Genomic DNA, 19,150 nt, shown 5'->3' with positions numbered 1-19,150 from the left:
AAGAAAAGAAAGAAAGAGAAGAAAAGAAATTCCATATACAAGTGTGCTAGGGCTGCCATAACAAAGTTTCACAAACTAAGTGGCTTAAATAAAGGAAATTAATCACCTCAGAGTTTTGGAGGCTACAAGTCCAAGAGTGTTGTGTAGACAGTGTTGAATTGAGGAAGAATCTGTTCCACGCCTCTCCCCTAGCTTCTGGTGGTTTGCCAGCAATCTTTGTTGTTCTTGGCTTATAGATGCATCACCCTGATCTGTGCCTTCATCTTGACATGGTGTTCTCCCTGTGTGCAGATTTCCCCTTTTTATAAGGACACCAGTAATATTGGATTAGGGTCCACTCTAAGGACTTCATCTAGACAACCTCTGCAATGACCCTAATTCCAAATAAGGTCACATCCTGAGGTACTGGGGGTTAGGACTTTAACATAAGGATTTAAAGGGGTGGGGACACAATTCAACCCATAAGAGTCCATAATCCTTCTTAATATTCCAGAAGTTATATTTTGCTCCAGGGTTCAAATTCTAGAGCTAAATAAATACTTAATACTATAATGGGGGGGCGGGCGGTGTACACTTCAGAATACTGACTGTCGGTGTACACTTCTTTCCTATCACTGAGACCATTATGATAACTGAAGGATAAAAGACCATATTCTTCTATCTTGAAAGATTTCTATATCGTTTGAAGTGAAAAATTGGAGGAAAATCAAAATTCCTTTTGTATAAAGGGACTGATTCTTTGACTTTCCAATGGGAACCTTTTGTTAATTTACTCTCAATAGGGAATACAGTACTTCTCTCTCTGTTCCCACTCACTGAAGGAGGGGCACGGGAAAGGGGCTGGTTAGTTCCTAATTCAACCTTTGAGAGCAACTTCTCCTGTTGCTGATACAAACCAAGTTATCACATGTTGCTGCAAATGCCCACTTGCCCAGTGTGAGTGAGGCTTTGTACTGAACAGAAGGAAGATAGCCCTACATTTAACTGCAGTCAAGTCCTTTGTGGGACAGACAGGAATAACATGCATGATTGCAACCCCTAAATAATACACCTCAGGTCATCTGCATTTTGCCTACTCTTTAGGACAGAGGCTACTATTCCTGGATAAGTCAGCATTAACCCTGGACTCCTAAATCCAGAACCAACTCTTGCAGGGAGTGGTGTTTTGCTTCACCTCTTCCTCTCCCTATATTTTCAGTCCAGCCAGGCATAAACAAGTGGGCAATTTCTGTCCTGATCACTGAAGCTCTGAAGGGCGCTGAACTCACTAAATGATGAATACATGCCATATGGAGCTAGCAGCAAATTCGGATGTAAATTGTCTCCATCTTGCTCTCTGCATTGCAGATAAAAAGTCCCTTGGGTCATCTCTTTGTACTGAGCTGTGTGTATCTGAAAACAGCTAAATCACTGAGAAAAGTGGAACGTTTAATTTCATCTGAAAAGGACTGGGTATTATTGCTTGCATGAATGATTAGTAAATGTTTTAAAAACATTATATGATGTCGCACACAATTTATTTCATTTGGAATCCCATATTTTAAGTAAACATTTGAATCCTTTTGGCCTGCTGTGTTAATAGTGCAATGCAGTGTACAAGAGTTGGAGTCAAAAGATTCTGGTTTGGGTTCCTGCGCTGACAATAACATTTGCCAGGCACTTACTGAGGACCAGCAACTGTTCTAGGCTCTAGGCACTTTATGTATCAATAAGTCATATCATTTACTCTTCACAATAACTCTGGAAGACAGGTCCTGTTATTCCTACTTTTTATATGAGGAAACCATTCAAACAGTTCCTAGAAGATCTGGATTCAAATCCACACTGTCAACCACAAAGACCATGCTCTTAACTACTATTCCCTGTGGCCTCTTGCCTTCTAGCTGTTTTGAACTAAGCAGACAAACGATTACTTAGTCTCTTTTTCTTTATTCTTAAGAAGGGGGTTTGAATTGAATTTTCTCTCGGGTTATTTCCAGTTCTAAACCCTGTCTTTCTATGATCACTCCCTCTTCACTTTTCAAAATGTAAGTAAACCTTTTATTTAAATACTGCCTTTCTTCAAATCCTTAGACAATCCACCTGTTGATGGAGGGAGCGGGAAAATCTTTCTTGGTTAAAAAATCAGAAATAATAAACTAACTGTTTTGCCTTGGGCCCATCTCTCTGTTGACCAATGTGCAGTCTTCCAGTAGTACAAAATGGACATATGAAATCCCAGTTGGATATCCCAGTTGTATGAGCAAAGTTCCTGAGGTTCTCAGGTGAGGTATGGGTGGGCTGCAATGTATGGGCTTCCCCTCTGTGTAGAAGTATAAACTGTTTAGGAATTCTAAGTAACCACTTATTATTTGCCTAATTTTCTGGTATTCTTACCTACATTTGATAAAAATATACTTGTAACATGGCATATTAATTTCTCATTGAACTCCCCTGCTTTTTTTTAATGGATTAATGTGCCAACCTAAATACAAGAAGCCAGCTATGTTCTATGAAACTGTTTGTAAGCATTCCAATACAAAGAAAAAAGATATTCCTTTAAAGATACTCCTCAAGGGCTCCAGAAATTTGACACAGACCAGCCATGGAAAGATCAAGGAGACAAGAGTGAGTGTATCTTTATAAAATTTGGGGTCGAGGAGATTCAAGGAAAGATAGCAAGAGTGACTCAGTCTCAAAGTAATCCCTGCTGAACTATCCAAAGGAAGAGAACTGATAGAGGATTTCTTTACCAGCACGAATAAGTACACAGAATATTAGACGGAACTACTTTTGAAAGAAGAGAGGAACTTTCATAGAGAAGTAGACTCTGGGAAAGATTCCTCAACGTTCTTTCTCATTAGAACTTCATCCTCGCAAAAGCAGTGAAGTAATATATCTAGTAGCAGAGTTTTTTAAATGAATTACGTCTTTCCAGTGCTGATGTTTTGTGTGAGAGATAATTACTGAAGAGAGTGATTTATTATGGATGTATAAGTGGGAAATTTCAGATAGCATGAGCCGTCGGCACCATCTCCTCCCTTACACTTTGTCAATTTAATCAACAAAGTTACTATATTCTCCCCTCAGAAGGGACAGAAAGGACAGAAACCAGCATCTACTGAGTACTTGCCATGTGTCAGACAATTTATTTTCCTTTCTTCAACACTTCACCTTTCCTCCCTCCTAGCCTTAATCATAGAGAAAGCATACGAAACCACTTTTGAAACGGGCAAATCAAAATCAGATCATTTTTATCATCTTCTTAACAACCTGGAAATTGTGCATTAATCCCCGTTTTTGGTAGAGGAGTGATACAGGACTGGATCTAGTTTCAGAATGACTACCCTGGCTTTAATTCATGGAGGGCACTGTTACAATTATTGAGAAGGCCGTTTTCACACAACCCTGTGTACGGTTGTGTGCATCCCATTTTATCCATCCATACTCAGGAGTCCCAGAACTGTGTGTATGAATCACTTGAAACCTGTTATTTTTTAATAGTCACTAAGCCAGCAAAAATATTTAATAATTTAAAAAGAACTCTCAAGATCTGTAGTCTTTTTTATCAAAAAGGAGCCTTAATTGTAATAGAACTCAAGTCAGTCTTACTGATTAAAACATAGAAGCCTCAATCAGTGAGCTGTGGAAATAAGAAATTTCAGTAAGATTAAATTCAATAGAGAAAAAGTCAAGTGTGATAGAAGTGAAAAACAAAGGTAGGCTGGTTCAGAATCTCTATTTATATACCCATCTTCCTGAAACAAAATCTGCTGATATTGAAAAAAAAATTTTTTTAATGATACAAATGAACTTATTCACAAAACAGAAATAGAGTCACAGATATAGAAAATAAACTTATGGTTACTGGGGGGAAAGGGAGGGAGGGATAAATTGGAAGATTGGGATTGGCATACACACACTACTATATATAAAATAGATAACTAATTGGGACCGACTGTAGAGCACAGGGTACTCTACTCAATACTCTGTAATGACCTATATGGAAAAAGAATCTAAAAAGGAGTGGATAGACATATACATATAACTGACTCGTTTTGCTGTATGGCAGAAACTAATACAACATTGTAAATCAACTATACTCCAATAAAAATGAATAAAAAAATTTTGTTAAATTTTAAGACTCTGTTTCCCAAATCTTCTGGCTATATTATGGTTACATTAATATAAAATCCTGACCTTTTCCCCAGAGAAACAATTTTATTGCATATTTGTTCTCGTATTTAAAGTGAGTGTTAGTCCTTTATGCATGAATGATAAAATATACACATTTATTGTTATTACTGAAAAGGCAATAGATTTTGTAATTTTAGGAAGTAAAAAGCAAAGCCATTTATCAGGATTCTCTAGTATTTAGTATTTCTTCGTATGGCAGAATCTGCATGGATGTTGTTTTAAAAGTTTCTGAACTGGACTTCCTTGGTGGCGCAGTTGTTAAGAATCCACCTGCCACTGCAGGGGACACTGCTTCAATCCCTGGTCCAGGAAGATCCCACATGCCGTGAAGCAACTAAGCCCATGTCCCACAACTACTGAGCCTGTGCTCTAGAGCCCGCGAGCCACAACTACTGAGCCCACATGTCACAACTACTGAAGCCTGCGCACCCTAGAGCCTGCGTGCCGCAACTACTGAGCCCACATGCTGCAACTACTGAAGCCTGCATACTTAGAGCCTGTGCTCCACAACAAGAGAAGCCACCACAATGAGAAACCACAACGAAGAGTAGCCCCTTCTTGCCCCAACTAGAAAAAGCTCCCGCGCAGAAACAGAGACCCAATGCAGCCAAAAAAAAAAAAATATATATATATATATATATATATATATTTCTGGACTTACAATAAATTGTGATAAATCTGCTTTTTAATCAGATCTTTATTGTCAATAATAGTTGAAGTTTTAGGGAGATCTGCCCAAAGGTAGATGGACTGTGACATATTTTAGTAATCTAGGAAATTGCAAAAGCAGTCTGGTTAAAAGTTACATAGCACTTAGAGAATGGAGTCTCTGGGTCCCTCTCTTGGAGTAGTTTAAAAAGCCCACCTGGGAATGATGGAGTGCATGAGTTTTTTTTTTTAAATCGAAGGATAGTTGATTTACAATATTGTTTTAGTTTCAGGTGTATAGCAATGTGATTCAGTTATACATATATTTTTTTCTGATTCTTTCCCTTTATAGGTTATTATAAGATATTGAATATAGTTCTGCATGAGTTTTAAAAATTGGGCTTTTGAATTGAATAATTCAAAATAATTATTGAATAAGATTGTGAATGACTGCTGACCCGTTCTAATTTTTATCACCCACCAGGGGCTGTCCTTATGCCCTTCAATCACATGCTTAAGTAACGATATATATTTAGTCAAGGTTAGCAAACTGGAGTAGACCGAAAAAGAAATTAGAATACCACTGGAAACCTATTTCAAAGGAAAGATTCTACCCTTTCCCTACAAAGTAATCAAATTTGAAACCCACAGTGTTTGGGATTTTCTGGCTGATCTCAGCTGATATGAAAATGCCAGGGAGAGGAGGCAGGTGCAGTGATGACAAACAGATTTGTACAGTTCTAGGTATTTTTGCCATTGTCGGCAAACTTTTGGAAGATCAAGAGTCCTTGTGTGCTCTCAGGTTAATTTAGAAAGTGTTCCATCCAGAAAGAGGGCTTTAACTTTTCTTTTTTTTTTTTTAAGAGCAGACTCCTCCTCTCCAAACTAATCTAAAGGGCCTTTTCCTCTTTACTCTTCATAAACCCAGTGTATTAGTTAGGATTATGAACTATTACATGTGACAGAAAAAAGTAACTGTGGTTTATATGATTATTTCTGTTTTATATAAAAGATGTCTGGTGGTAGGCACTTCAGGGTAAATGTAGTGGTTCTACACATTTGTGGGGGACCCAGGCTTCTTCCAGCTTGCCACTTTGCCATCCCTCATCCTCATGGTCCAAGATAGCTGCTAGAGCTCTAGCCAACCCATCTATATTCCGGCAACAGGATAGAGGGACAAGGAAAGGCACATTCCCTCCCTTTGAGGAGACTTCTTGAAATTTACACATAAGACTTAGCCAAACATCAACACATAGCAACATTTAGCTGCAAAAGAGGCTGGCAGGTCTTCAGCTGAGTGAAAATGTCTCAGCAAAAATCCGAGGTTCTTACTGCTGGAGAAGAAAAGGAAAATTAGTATTCACAGTAATTAGCAATCTTTGCCTCCAAACTTGGGTTGGGGTTAAGGAAAAACTAGAACCCACATCTCCTAACTCCAAGTGTAGAGCACTTTCACATTTTAAATTTCTGTGTTAGAATGTTACATTTTGCTGAGCTGTCCAGTATATTCAGTTGCCTTGTGACTTTTGGTTAAATGTGACTGCAAAATAGTATAAATGGCAAGTGCCTTTGGTCAGTGGTGTGTTTCAAAATTCTTTTATTTTTCTTAATATCTGCTTTATATCACATACCATAAATGTCACATTTTTGGTAATTCTTTTAACGTGTACAAGTCAACGTTTTTTTAGATTTACGAAGCTGTGCAACTATTGCCACTAACTAACTTTAGAGCATATTCATCACCCCATAGAAACTCCACACCCATTATGTGGAGTTTAACCCCATATTTCTGGATATGGAGTTTCTGTCTAACCCCCTTGCAACCAGTAATCTACTTTCTCTCTCTATGGATTTGCCTACTATGGATGTTTCATATAAATGGAATCATACGATATGTGGTCTTTTGTGACTACCCTCTTTCACTTAGCTTGTTTTCAAGGTTCATTCATGTTGTATCTTGTATCAGTATTTCGTTACGTTTTATAGCTGAATAATGTTCCATTGTATGGATATCTACATTTTGTTATCCATTCATCAGCTGATGGTATTTGGGTTCTTTCTACTTTCTGGCTATTATGAATAATACTGCTATAAATACTCATGTACAAGTTTTTGTGTGGACATATGTTTATATTTCTGTTTATACCCAACAGAAATGTGTGTGTGTGTCTCTCTCTCTATATATAGACACACACACACACCTAGGAGTGGAATTGCTGAGTTATATAGTAACTCTATGTTTAACACTTGGAGGAACTGCCAAACTCTTTTCCAAAGTTATTCCTTTTTACCCTCCCACCAGCAATGGGCTTGAATTTGTTACTGTCTGTCTTTGATTTTAAGCCATTTTAGTGGGTGTGAAGTGGTAACTCAGTATGGTTCTGATTTCCATTTCCCTGATGGTAAATGATGTTGAGCATTTTTCATAAGATTATTAGACATTTGTATATCTTCTTTGGAGAAATGTCTGTTTTAGTCCTTTGCCAATTTAAAAATTGGATTATTTGTCTATTGTTGAGTTGTGATAGTTCTTTATATATTTGAGATAGAAGCCCCTTATCAGGTATGTGATTTGCAAATATTTTCTCCCATCTGTTGGCTGTCATACACTTTTTTGATATCTTTGAAGTACAAAGATAGTTTTTAATTTTGATAAAGCACAGTTTATTTTTCTTTGTTGTTCATGCTTTTATGATCATATCTAAAAAACCATTGCTAAGTCCAAGGTCACAAAATTTACTCTTATTTTCTGCTATAAGTTTCATAGTTTTAGCTGTTAACATTTAGGTTGATGATCCATTTTGTGTTAATTTTTGTATATGGTTGTTTTGTACTCTTAATCTTCACAGCATATTCAAGTAATCATTGTGAATCATGGGTGTCTCTGTCTAAAGAGGGTTCAAAAAACCTTAGCAATTCATCCTGGAAGAGATTGAGCTTTTGGACTGCCACTGAAGTTACAAGCAATATACTCTAGAAAGAGTAACATGTTCTATCAATACTTTTGTTTATAATTTATCATAAATAATTTTTTAAATGACCAAAAATTTACTTACGATTACTCTCCCCTTTAGGACTAGGTATAAACAATCGAATTAGGAAAAGGTACATTTAGGAACAGTATCTTTCATGTTCTTAACAGACACTGGGCTGCCTTCATGTTCACTATGGGAATTGTGACTATAAACTTTCAACTTTTGGTCAATCAGAAAATTAATAGACAAAAATAATCAAAAGTAGCCTCAACTGGGAAAAAAAAATAGCCCAACCTTCTTAAGACAGCAAAAACTAGATTATTGTAATGAAAAAACTATTGAGAAATACTAAGTGCCTCTTTTTGATTTTGCACACATGTATCCCTTTGTTAAAGGCAGGCATTTTTCTTCTTTTTCCTTTTTTTAAAAGTTAATTTATTTAATTTATTTATCTTTGGCTGCATTGGGTCTTCATTGCTGTGCACGGGCTTTCTCTAGCTGCGGAGAGCAGGGGCTACTCTTCGTTGCGGGTGCGCAGGCTTCTCATTGCGGTGGCTTCTCCTGTTGCAGAGCACAGGCTCTACAGCGCAAGCTCAGTAGTTGTGGCGCACGGGCTTAGTTGCTCCGCGGCATGTGGGATCCTCCTGGACCAGGGCTCGAACATGTGTCCCCTGCATTGGCAGGTGGATTCTCAACCACTGCCCCACCAGGAAAGCCCAAGGCAGGTATTTTTAAGATCACAGAATTAGAGCTGCAAAGGGTCTTAAGAGCTTATCTCTTCCAAACTTTACCTCCTGGTAGCAAAATATTAGTTTCCCATTTCTCATTTTACAGATGAGGCAAATCAAGCAGCTCTTTCTCTGCTTCATTTCTTGGCTTCCTCCTTTTTCAGGTGGGCCTGCTCTAGTGGAGATCACTGGCAGCAGAATATTTATCATTATAGCTACCAACCCAAGAGGGAATTGCTTCTCTTTCCTAATCACTCTACTTCTACCAGTTTTCCCAGAATTGTGTCTGCATGGCTTGACTTGGAGATACATCTGTATCTATATCTATATCTGTATATCATATCTTTATCTATATCTATATACACTTTCCCCTCTCCATCCAGAGGTTATGTGAGTTCCTAGAATGACCCAATTAGTAAGTGATGGAGCTGCAACAGGAACCCAGTTCATGCTTCGCCACAACTGGCTTGAGTCTCTTCAGAATATAAGACAATAATGGATTTCTTATATCTCTTTGAATTTTGTCTTAAACTGTTATTTGAATATTTTACAAGCTATTACGTTTGTTAGAGCTTACATTTTTCCCTCTGAAATATGTTTAAATTTCTTGAGGTCTCTGTGACTTACAGATTTTTTAAATGTAACATTTTTACACATTTTAAAAATGTATAGTTTTTTTTTTAAAGTCAACACTTTCTCGTCCATGGTAGGCACTTGGTAAATATTTGCTTATTTGAGGCACCTGACTTGACACTGAAGCAGAGAACAGAATCCTCCATACAGAATGTGATAACAAGAAGGGAGTCAAACATGAGCCTCAAATTAGAGGGTCATGGGGAAAATATCCAGCAGGACCATGCAATTCATGGTTCTAAAGCTGAATAAAGCGATTCAAGCCCATAAAAAGTGCCAATGAAAACTATCCCTTTTTCATGATATAAAATATAGAACACATTCATAGGAATAGAACATTTTGTGAAAGAAGAGTCTTCATTCACTTCCAGACTGAAGTGTGTAGATAGGCAAAATAGATCCAGAATCAGAATGTGTTAGATGTACTAGGAATGGATTTATTCTGGGAAAAGTTTTTATTTTTATCAATTAGGTATGATCTGTAAGCAGAAACTATAGATGGCAGCTTTTAGGTGGTGAGAGAACATTTTAAAGAGTACATAACGATTTATACAATATTTTCAATCTAAGACCTCAGTTATGCAATTTTAATCATTATTTTATTGTAAAAATCAATCTAAAAACATTAAAGGAGAATTTAAAAAAGAAAATGATATCACTCATAATCTTTACACCCCAACATATACTGGTGCATTCTATTTGAGTCTTCATTCTCTTATATATCTATTTTTACATTTTTAAAAATCATAGAACACATACAAGATAAAAACCAACTTTTAATTATTTTACCTCTGAAAATAGGAATAGAGCTAAAATATTTCTGAATAAGGGAAGTGAAAATAAGCTTTTATTATTGTTATTTTTTTTAATTTTTAAGGAGTCAAGAGGGAAATCAAATGGGATGGGTGTGTGTTTCTTAAAATCCTATCACATTCTTAATAACCATTTCATTCTTAAAAGTTCCATGTGAGCTCCAAGGAATGCATGGATCAGATTGTTCTGGCTAACATTTAACAGATTTCAGATAAGCTCTCTCAGACAATAATTTGAATTTTGCCATGTGTTAATTTTGCATTTTTACAGTTAAAAGAGTGTTGCCTTATATCCATCATTAAAAAAAATGGATCAATATCTCTGAAGTGCTGCAATGAAGCATAAAAATAATGATAAAATAGTAATATAAATACTACAATTCAAATTTTAAAAATACAAATTGTAAACAGGATTTTTATAATTGTACAGTGCAACTACAGATTATAAATCTGTACGGGCTGTGACAAAGTCTATTTGTGACTTTGCACAAGTAGCCACAAAGAAATAAAGGTGTAAATTGGAAGTACAACAATAAATATCCAAAAATTTCATTTCACTAAGGGAGCAATCTATTAATATTACTCCCCAGTCCATTGTATTTTATAACACATTTCTTAATTAGCTTTCGTGCCATTGTTAAACAACACACAGTCACCTCTCATCAATTGAGATTTTCTATAGTAAACACTAAATAATAGTTTCTAACTGATGAGGAATGTGAGCTCCTTGAGGGCAGAGATTTTCTCTTTTGATGTGTTGTAGTCCCAATACTTAGCACAATGCTTTGAGCTTAGTAGTCATTCACTTATTAAAAAATTAGCTAATAAATATTACTTAGAATATTATAAGTTAATAAATTACTTGTTAATAAATGAATGGATTTTTAACTAAAACTATCATCAAAGAAAATCAAAATCACGAAACTCTCATTCAAAGTTTTACTCTTGTAGCAAAAGTAGGTACATGTTACATTGTTGCAAAATCAGCTGAAAATTATTAAGATTTTAATAAGAGAAAGAGGAATGAACTATTGACAAAATTGTTTGACCAAATATCATCCCTGGGCATTGCAAATATCCATAGCATATAATGTTGAAGAGCAGTTAATATCATGCATGCACTGTAGTGGTTTCATTTACCAGCATGACAAGTATGAAGATGTACTCAACAAGTTTACTCTATTTATCACTGAGAACTAACTGCAGGATTTTAGTAATTATTATTTTGTAAATTGTGATGTAGCCTGGGAAGAGGCATGCAGAAGGTAGCTTCGTGACTAGCTACAAAGTGTGTTATTACAAGAATAAAAGAGGATAAGCAGTCAACAACAGACCTCCTGCTTTTGCTTGGGTTGTTCAAGGAAAGAGTGAATATTTTAAATGTGATCAAGTTATGACCTCTAAGTATACATATTTTCAGCATGTGTTGTGTAAAGAAAGATGCACATGTGCAACACTCTCCTTTTTTACACTGAATCATACTGGTTATCAGGGGAAAGGTGCTTGCATTAGTTTTTGAAATAAGAAGTGGGACGCTGATAATGCCAGATAATTATTTCTCAACCAGTGTAGCTTAGCACTATATTCAATATCTACAGTAGAACTAAATTTGTCACTTCAGGGATAAAATATCATGGTTTTTAATGTTGAGGATATCAGGATTTCTTTAGAAGACTGAACGATAGCACAAAAACTTAACTGTTGCTCGACAGTTGACTTTATTTCCTTGGAGAAAGATATCAATGATTCACTATTGGGAATATTTAAAAATATCACCCAAAAGTTGCAACAAAATATGGAGAAATAACCAGCAGCTCTCACAAAGTCCTCTTTACTTAGCAGGCCATGTTCTACTCTCTGTAAGCGCAGTCACTAATTGGTTGATTTGCTGTAAAAAGCGAGATCTGGAATGATGTTGCAGCTCTCTTTGGCTCCCATGTTACTGCCCTTGCCCTGGAATTTTTCTCCATTTTGCCCTGCCCAGCAGATTGCCCAAACTATGCATGAGTTAATCCTGCCCTCTGAAAGTTGGGTTTATTTTCCAGCTCTACTCATCTAGGACAAGCTTCTGCAACAGGGCTACTTTCCCTTGGCCCACGTCCAGTGCCCTGGTAAGTGGGGATCTGCCTGATTTCAGCTTGCTGCTTTTTGCACTGTTTGAGATGGAAATGCTTTAATTCAACACCAAATGGTGGGTATTCAGTGCCCTCCAAGATTGTGAATTCCTACTGCTTTTTCTTTGCCTTTCCTATCTAGCCTAATTATTTCAGAAGATTTTAATTATATTATCTTGTTCATACTAAATATAGTCATCCAGGAATTATTCAGAGGAAAACACTGGCTGCGTGCTATATTTGGTTACTCGGAATTTATTCCAAATATTGAAAACACATAAAAAGAAGCAGAGGTCAGTCCACTCTTTAAAATTCATTAAAGCCTCTTAACATTTAATGGGAAATGACCAATAAACCTTGGTCAAAGATCCCTACTGATTTTATAGGAGGTAAATTTATTATATTTAGCAAAGACTTTCTCAGAAAGGGCTCCTAATTCCAATTCAAATCTTTTCTGCAATAATCCCAGTAATGGTCAACTTATTGGCAAAGTGTAAATTATCTCTGTAACTGCATTTACCTTGGCATATACAGCATTTCTGGGCTGGGACTTTACCATCATGAAATTATCTTGAGTAATCTGAAGAGTCAGACCGAGAGGATGGTACAGACCAGCAAAGGTACTCTGGAGTCAGAGCTGATATTTAGCTGGTTCACAATAGGATAGCTGGACTGATGGTTCATGGCTGTCATCCACTCTAGCTGATTGATGTCTGTGCTGTGTTGTTGCTAACATTTTGAGTATCTACATTTTGAATATCATCATCACTTATAATATATTCTTGAAGAAGATTTCTGAGCCTTCTAATGGTTCATATGTTGCTCCATATAAACAGCCCGAGTCAGGCCTACTGAATTACCTATGGATGGTATCTGTAGACTTGTTTCTGTCTCTATTTGAATTTCAAGGCAGTCAAGGATGCTCCTGTGTCTCCACCAACCAGGTCCAGGTTGGCCTTTCCTAGACGTTGTGGGCTGGACAAAATTGGGTGTTTAGAACATAATCGAGGTCCTAGAGTTAGTGCCACCTCAGGTTCAATGTGCAAAGGTTCATTACGGCTAACTGCAAAGATTCATTCATGGGTAGCTGGAACAGAAACAATTTCACAAAAGGATACTGTTTTTAGTTGAAAGATGGTTTTCTGATGCAGCTTTTCTAAGCTTTCATGTCAACCAAAGAGCTTGGGTCCTATAATGATAGAGAAAAACAGAGCTCCCTTTTTTTTTTTTTTTTTGCAGTACGCGGGCCTCTCACTGTTGTGCCCAGGGCTCCCTTTTAAGAGAATAGACATATGTTTCTAAGTATTGAATACTTTGTTAGAATTATTACTTTCAGTTATATAACAGGTACAAATCTCAATCTAAAAAAATTCAGGTTTGCAAGAAACATAATTTCATTTTTCCATAACTCAACCCAATTTCTATTTCAAGCGCTGATTTCACAAGGGGTGGCAGACACTTAATCACAGTCAATTTGGCAGGGATTGCATCTATATTGAGGAGACTTCCATAGGATTAGCATGTCAGAGGAAGAGGATGGGAACATTTAATCTTTGCTCCTCCTCTACCATGCTGGCTCTCCTAAGATTTCCAGTCTGTATCCTTCCTCAGTTGCAGCTGGTCCCACAGACTGCTGCTGGGTTGATCTTGGTCTGTCAGCAAGGTCCCTTGAGGCCTGCTGGCTTCCTCTGCCTCTGCACCCTTTTGGGTGTCTGGGGATCATCATGTTGGGTTTCCAGAACCTCCATGGTACTATGTAAGCTTTCATTGTCCTTTATGGTAGCTACCAGCTACATGCAGCTATTTAAATTAATTAAAACTAAATAATATTAAAACTCCAGTTCCTCAGTTATGCTAGCCACATTTCAAGTGCTTAACAGCCCCAGGAGCTAGAGGCTACTGTATTGCACAGCCAAATATAGAACATTTCCTTTATCACAGAAACTTCTATTGAACTGGTCTTGGGTGGACTAGATACACGGCCCAGGTTTTTCTTATCTTTAGGGTCTTGCCACCTCTCTGGGGCTCTAACAAAGAAAAATGAATGGAAATTATCTCTCTCGGCTTTCAGATCCCATAGATAGATCCTGCCATTTCAGTTGCGTTTCTCCAAGGCTTCTGCCAGAATAGAGTGAGAATACGGCAGTGAGTCCTGTTCTCTGGGACCCATCAGCGTCTGGCCTCTCATTACTTTCCACCCAACTTCTTCTTCCCCTTCCAGTCCAGGAAATCCATTTCTTATCTCTGTGAAAGGAAGTTTTACTATTGTCTATACCAGCACTGTCCAACAGGAAAATAAGGCAAGCCACATGTGTAATTAAAATTTTTCCAGTAGCCACATTAAAAGAGTAAAGTAACAGTTAAAATTAATTTTTAATGTCTTTTTTGATTCAGTACATTTAAAATATTATCATTTCAACAGGCAATCAATATAAAACTTTTAAATAAGATATATTCCCTTCATTTTTATATAGTCTTTGAAATTTGTGTATATTTTATACTGACAACACATCTCAATGTGAACTAGCCACATTTCAAGTGTTCAGTAGTCACATATGGCTAGAGGTTATCGTATTGAACAGTACAGGTCTCTAACTGGATCCGTTTCATTACACCCTAAAGGCCTAGGGTTCTGAAACTCAAAAACAAGGAAAAATTCCCTGTTTCTCTGCATTCTGTTATACTGCTTTCCTGAAACAATGAGTGAAAACCAGCCTACTTGAGGGTGGGTACGATGCTGAGGGTGTCTTTGGGTGGGGTATAGGAGGAGAAAGGCCATAGGATAAAAAGAAATACCTAGAAAGACAACTACTACAAAAACCTCAGTTAATATTTCAGAAGTATTAGCCTGTTCCAGTGAGTTTTTCTAAGGATATAAAAATTGCTATATAGGATTGTCAGAATAAGTTTGTTTGCTATGGGTTTAAAAGAAATAATTTCATTAGCAGTTAAAAATTGCAGTAATATTGTTGTGTATTGTATAGCTGCTATGGTAACTGGAAAACACAATGCAAAAATCTGCAGTGCTATTGTTGCAAGTAAATCTTATTACTATGACTAAGGCACAGATAAGTTGCTGCAATAATACCTCTGACAATTTTTACTGCAAAAACTGTAAAATCCAGGGATAAGAATTTTATCATCGGGAATGATAATAATTCAAGCCTGTGGGTGCACTTCATAGACTAGAATCTCTATTTGGGGGGTTTCTGAAACAGTGACTGGCAAAGCTGCTTCACTGAAAATAATTTCTACCATTTCAAAACTGTCATGGCAGAGAAGATTTGAAGTTTTGGGGTGGCATTTTCCTTTTTTTTTTTTACTTTTTGTATTCTATCTTCACTGTAAGCTTGATGATACCTAAAGGCAAAATAGAAATTATTTTAAATGTTGAATCTTCTGTTAAGTAAAATATCTATAAAATTTTGCAGTCAACACCTGGGGCAAATGGACAGGACAATTAAAGTAACTTGCATCTACAGGTCTATTACATGCAGATTAAGCCTGGGATGGAAGGAGATAATAAATCAAGACCTGAGTAAACAGGGGGTTAGAAAGGGGCAGAAGCACAGTGGGAAATTCCCCTTTGGAAGGGGGAGGGTCAGTGGGATGTACTTACTGGTAGGTAGGGGAAATGGGAACCTTAAGAAAAAGTTATCTTCTAGAATGTCAAAAGATCTCAGATTATATATGGCATGGAAGGTTGTCATGGGAATTGGGGATAAATGAATTCCTAGTAATTATTATAAAATTATGAGTCTACGTAAGTTATTGGTGTTCCACTCTTGGTAATCACTGAGTTAATGGGAGATGAATAATGTTAAAAGCAGTTTCTTTTGAGATTCATTATTCCTTGAGGTAGTGATGTTTGGTAGCAACTAAGTATTGCCCATGTTATTCTTGAAGGACTTTTTTTTTTTTTACTGTTTATTACTTATTATTTTTGACTCTGTTTGCTACCAAACACAATGGTATACATTATTAATTACCATTTATTGACTGTTTACTATGTGTCAGGCACTTTACGTACATATCTTCCATCTCCTCAACATCCCAGAAAGGTAAGCATGATTATTTGTTTGACAGAATAAGAAGCTAGGACTCAGAGAGGTGAAGTAATTTGTTTTACTTTCTTGCATGCATGCTGAACATCTGTTTCTGAAAACTGTTTGCGAACAGGGACTATACCTTTTATGTACCGTTAATAGCATTTAATGTGATCAATACTCAGTTGGTATTCAGTATCGAATAAGTGGATAAAAAGATCTTAAAGTATTATATATTTAACATTCTCCAATAAATTTAGTTAGCAGACAGGTTATTAAAGAAAAAAAAAGTTATAAAGGAAGAAGTAGCTGCTCTGTGGGGCCTCCAGGAGCCTGTGAACTTGAGCTTAGCAACAATGTCAAGGTGCTTTTAATTCCTTCATTTCTAAACTTGGTCTCTTCCTGGCTACCTTTGCAGCTAGGATGAAAAGGAAGAGTTTACATCCAAGAGAAATACTTCCCCTCAAAAGAAAATCTGTCTTATAAGAAACTGTTGTTCTCGAAATTTTCCACAACTTGAGAAAGATTCCCTAGGGTCCTACACACTCCTCCTTCTCCTTCTTCTTCTTTTTAGGAAGGGAAAGAGTATTAAAAGAAGCCAGGATAACCACATGAGAAAGTTTGAAGAACAATAATATTAAATAGGATGCAAAACCCTCCTGATTATCATGTGGGTTGTTCCTGAAGGGCAACATAGATTAAAATAGTTTATGACCATTTCTATAAATTAGCCATTTAAAAAAACCCATGGGCTTCCCTGGTGGCGCAGTGGTTGAGAGTCTGCCTGCCGATGCATGGGACACGGGTTCGTGCCCCGGTCCGGGAAGATCCCACATGCCGCGGAGCAGCTGGGCCTGTGAGCCATGGCCGCTGAGCCTGCGCGTCCGGAGCCTGTGCTCCGCAATGGGAGAGGCCACAACAGTGAGAGGGCCGCGTACCGCAAAAAAAAAAACAAAAAGAACACAACAAAACCCATACACTTAAATCCAATTATGATCATAATAATAGCTGTAGGTTATAGTGACTTAGTAAACCACTCAGGAAGGACACCAGAGAACTGCAAGATGTACACAAAATAAGAATCAATATAATTATTATGGTTATCTTTAATATTTTAAAATTGAGACTATAGCAAAATAAGTGATATCTATGCCCTTTTCTGTTAAATGTACATTGTGTTCTTGTATTATATCACTTTCTTTACTGAAAATGGAAATAGAATTCGATACTGGATTCAAGCCTTCTGTGTCTTCCCATCTATCCCGATTCTTCAATCTCTCTCTCCTTTCTCTTGCCTCCCTATGTCTGCAGATGAGCTCGACTCTCACGGTCACTGCCCTTCTTCCTGTCCTTCAAAGAATCCTTCCCTAGACCCTAACACCTATCAAGCTATTTTGTCCATGCACCCTGCTCTCTGTCCTTAGTAAGATTAAGAATGAGCCTTAATTGTTTCCAGGATTCATCTTGCTTGTTTTCTTTTCATATGTTAGCTTCCTTCTCTTTTTTCAATTTGCCCATGGCTTGTAGGGTGCTCCTACTTCTCTGACCATTCCCTCCTCAGTCTCTTTCCCACTTTGCTTCTTCCTCAAATGTTGAGATTCCTCGTCCTCCCTCCCCCCCACCCCCCAATTTCATTCTTTGTCCTCTTTCTCTACGCCAGAGGTCTGTGAACCACCTAAAACTGAAAGCGAACTTTTGTGTCTTATGATAGGACATATTTCTCCTTGGGAAAGTATCTATGCCTTTCATTATCGTTCTCAAAAGGGTCCTTGGTTCTTTTAACAAGGTTAAGTGCCCGTGCCCTCACACTCTCCTTAGGTTATTTCATCCTCTCCTTTGCCTCTAACTACCCTTCTTACATACCAACCACTCCCAAGTTCATCTACAATTCCTACCAGAAGAATAAGATTCATAGAACTGTTTAAGAATCAGAACAAGAAGAAATTGCACCGTGAACATTTTGTGCCTAGCTCAGCTTACTGAATCTGTTTCACTGAGGACCAGTTGACTAAATGTTAGGCGGGGGCTGGCCGGGTCATTACTTCACAGTTTGTCAGAGGAAAAACCCCAGGAGGTGAAACCAAGACTGTGCTCGCAAACACCCTAGCGGCTAGTGGCGGAGAGGGCACACCCAGCTCCTAGGGTGGGGACAGGAGAGAAAAGGAGAGAAAACCCCAGTAGCCGCACAGCCCACAGCTGCAGCGAAGCCAGTCGCGGGCTTTGCTCTCAGACTCCAGACAGAAACCCCGCCCAGCACCCGGCACGCCTTTGACCGACATCCACCTTCAGCAACCACCTTTCAGATCACTATAAACACTCCTTACTCCTCCCACCTATCGCTTCTCTCTCGAAGCCAATCAGAGGAATGGGCGGGATTGTCCTTAGAGGGTTCCAGTGTTTTTTTTTGTTTTTTTTTTTCTTAAAGAAGGGTATACTGTACACCGCGTTCCGGCTGGGGAAAAAAACACCTCCAGAACTTGCGGGGGAGGGGGGCGTGGAGCCCTGTGATGGGCACCCGGGTCGGCCAATGAGGCCTCCCCGCCCCTTAAAGGCCCTGCCGCCGAGGTGGGCGGGGAAAGCGTGGGGCCTGGCCAATGGCGGCGGGGCGGACGGAGGTTGAGCGGCCGTGGGTAGGGTTAGTGTGAGAGGTACGGCGGGGGAGGTAATGATGGTGGTGGCGGAGGAGGAAGGCGGGGGAGGGGGTGCTGGGCGCTGAGCGGCGGCTCTGGCAGGGTTTTGTAGGGTGGGGGACGGTCGCGGGGCGACTCCGTCCGGGAGGGGGCGGGCGTGAGGCGCGCCGTCCGCCTGAGGGGCTGCAGACCCCGGCTCCCGGGAGCGCCGCGGCTGGCTCGGCTGTTCCATGTGGCTCCGGCGGGGATGGAGGACTCGGTGGCGGCGGCGGCGACTGCTGCTGCGGCGGCGACGGAGGAGCGGCGCTGAGGAGGGAACCGGGCCAGACTCAGCCCGACAGCGGGATTAGAGGTGTGAGGAGGGGGCGGGAGTGGACGTGCGGTGGGA

The 19,150-nt window shown here is 38.6% G+C and overlaps 1 protein-coding gene across 6 annotated transcripts in view; it reads left to right on the top strand.

The window, feature by feature from the left end:
- EHBP1 (EH domain binding protein 1) overlaps window positions 1-19,150 on the top strand; it is a 564,927-nt gene that overhangs the window by 197,028 nt on the left and 348,749 nt on the right. The window contains exon 1 of one of the 6 annotated variants that reach the window (XM_073791334.1): window positions 12,028-12,083. The exons of 4 other annotated variants lie outside the window; for them this stretch is intronic. The gene's annotated coding sequence lies outside the window, so the exon portion shown is untranslated. Of the gene's footprint in view, window positions 1-12,027; window positions 12,084-18,904; window positions 19,115-19,150 lie in introns of those variants that run through there. One more of the 6 variants, XM_033838461.2, reaches the window with a different exon arrangement.

This window comes from Tursiops truncatus, chromosome 14 (assembly GCF_011762595.2).
Source record: "Tursiops truncatus isolate mTurTru1 chromosome 14, mTurTru1.mat.Y, whole genome shotgun sequence".
Taxonomy (NCBI): Eukaryota; Metazoa; Chordata; class Mammalia; order Artiodactyla; family Delphinidae; genus Tursiops; species Tursiops truncatus.
Note: the sequence above shows the minus strand (reverse complement) of the source record. Positions and strands in the feature narration are given on the sequence as shown.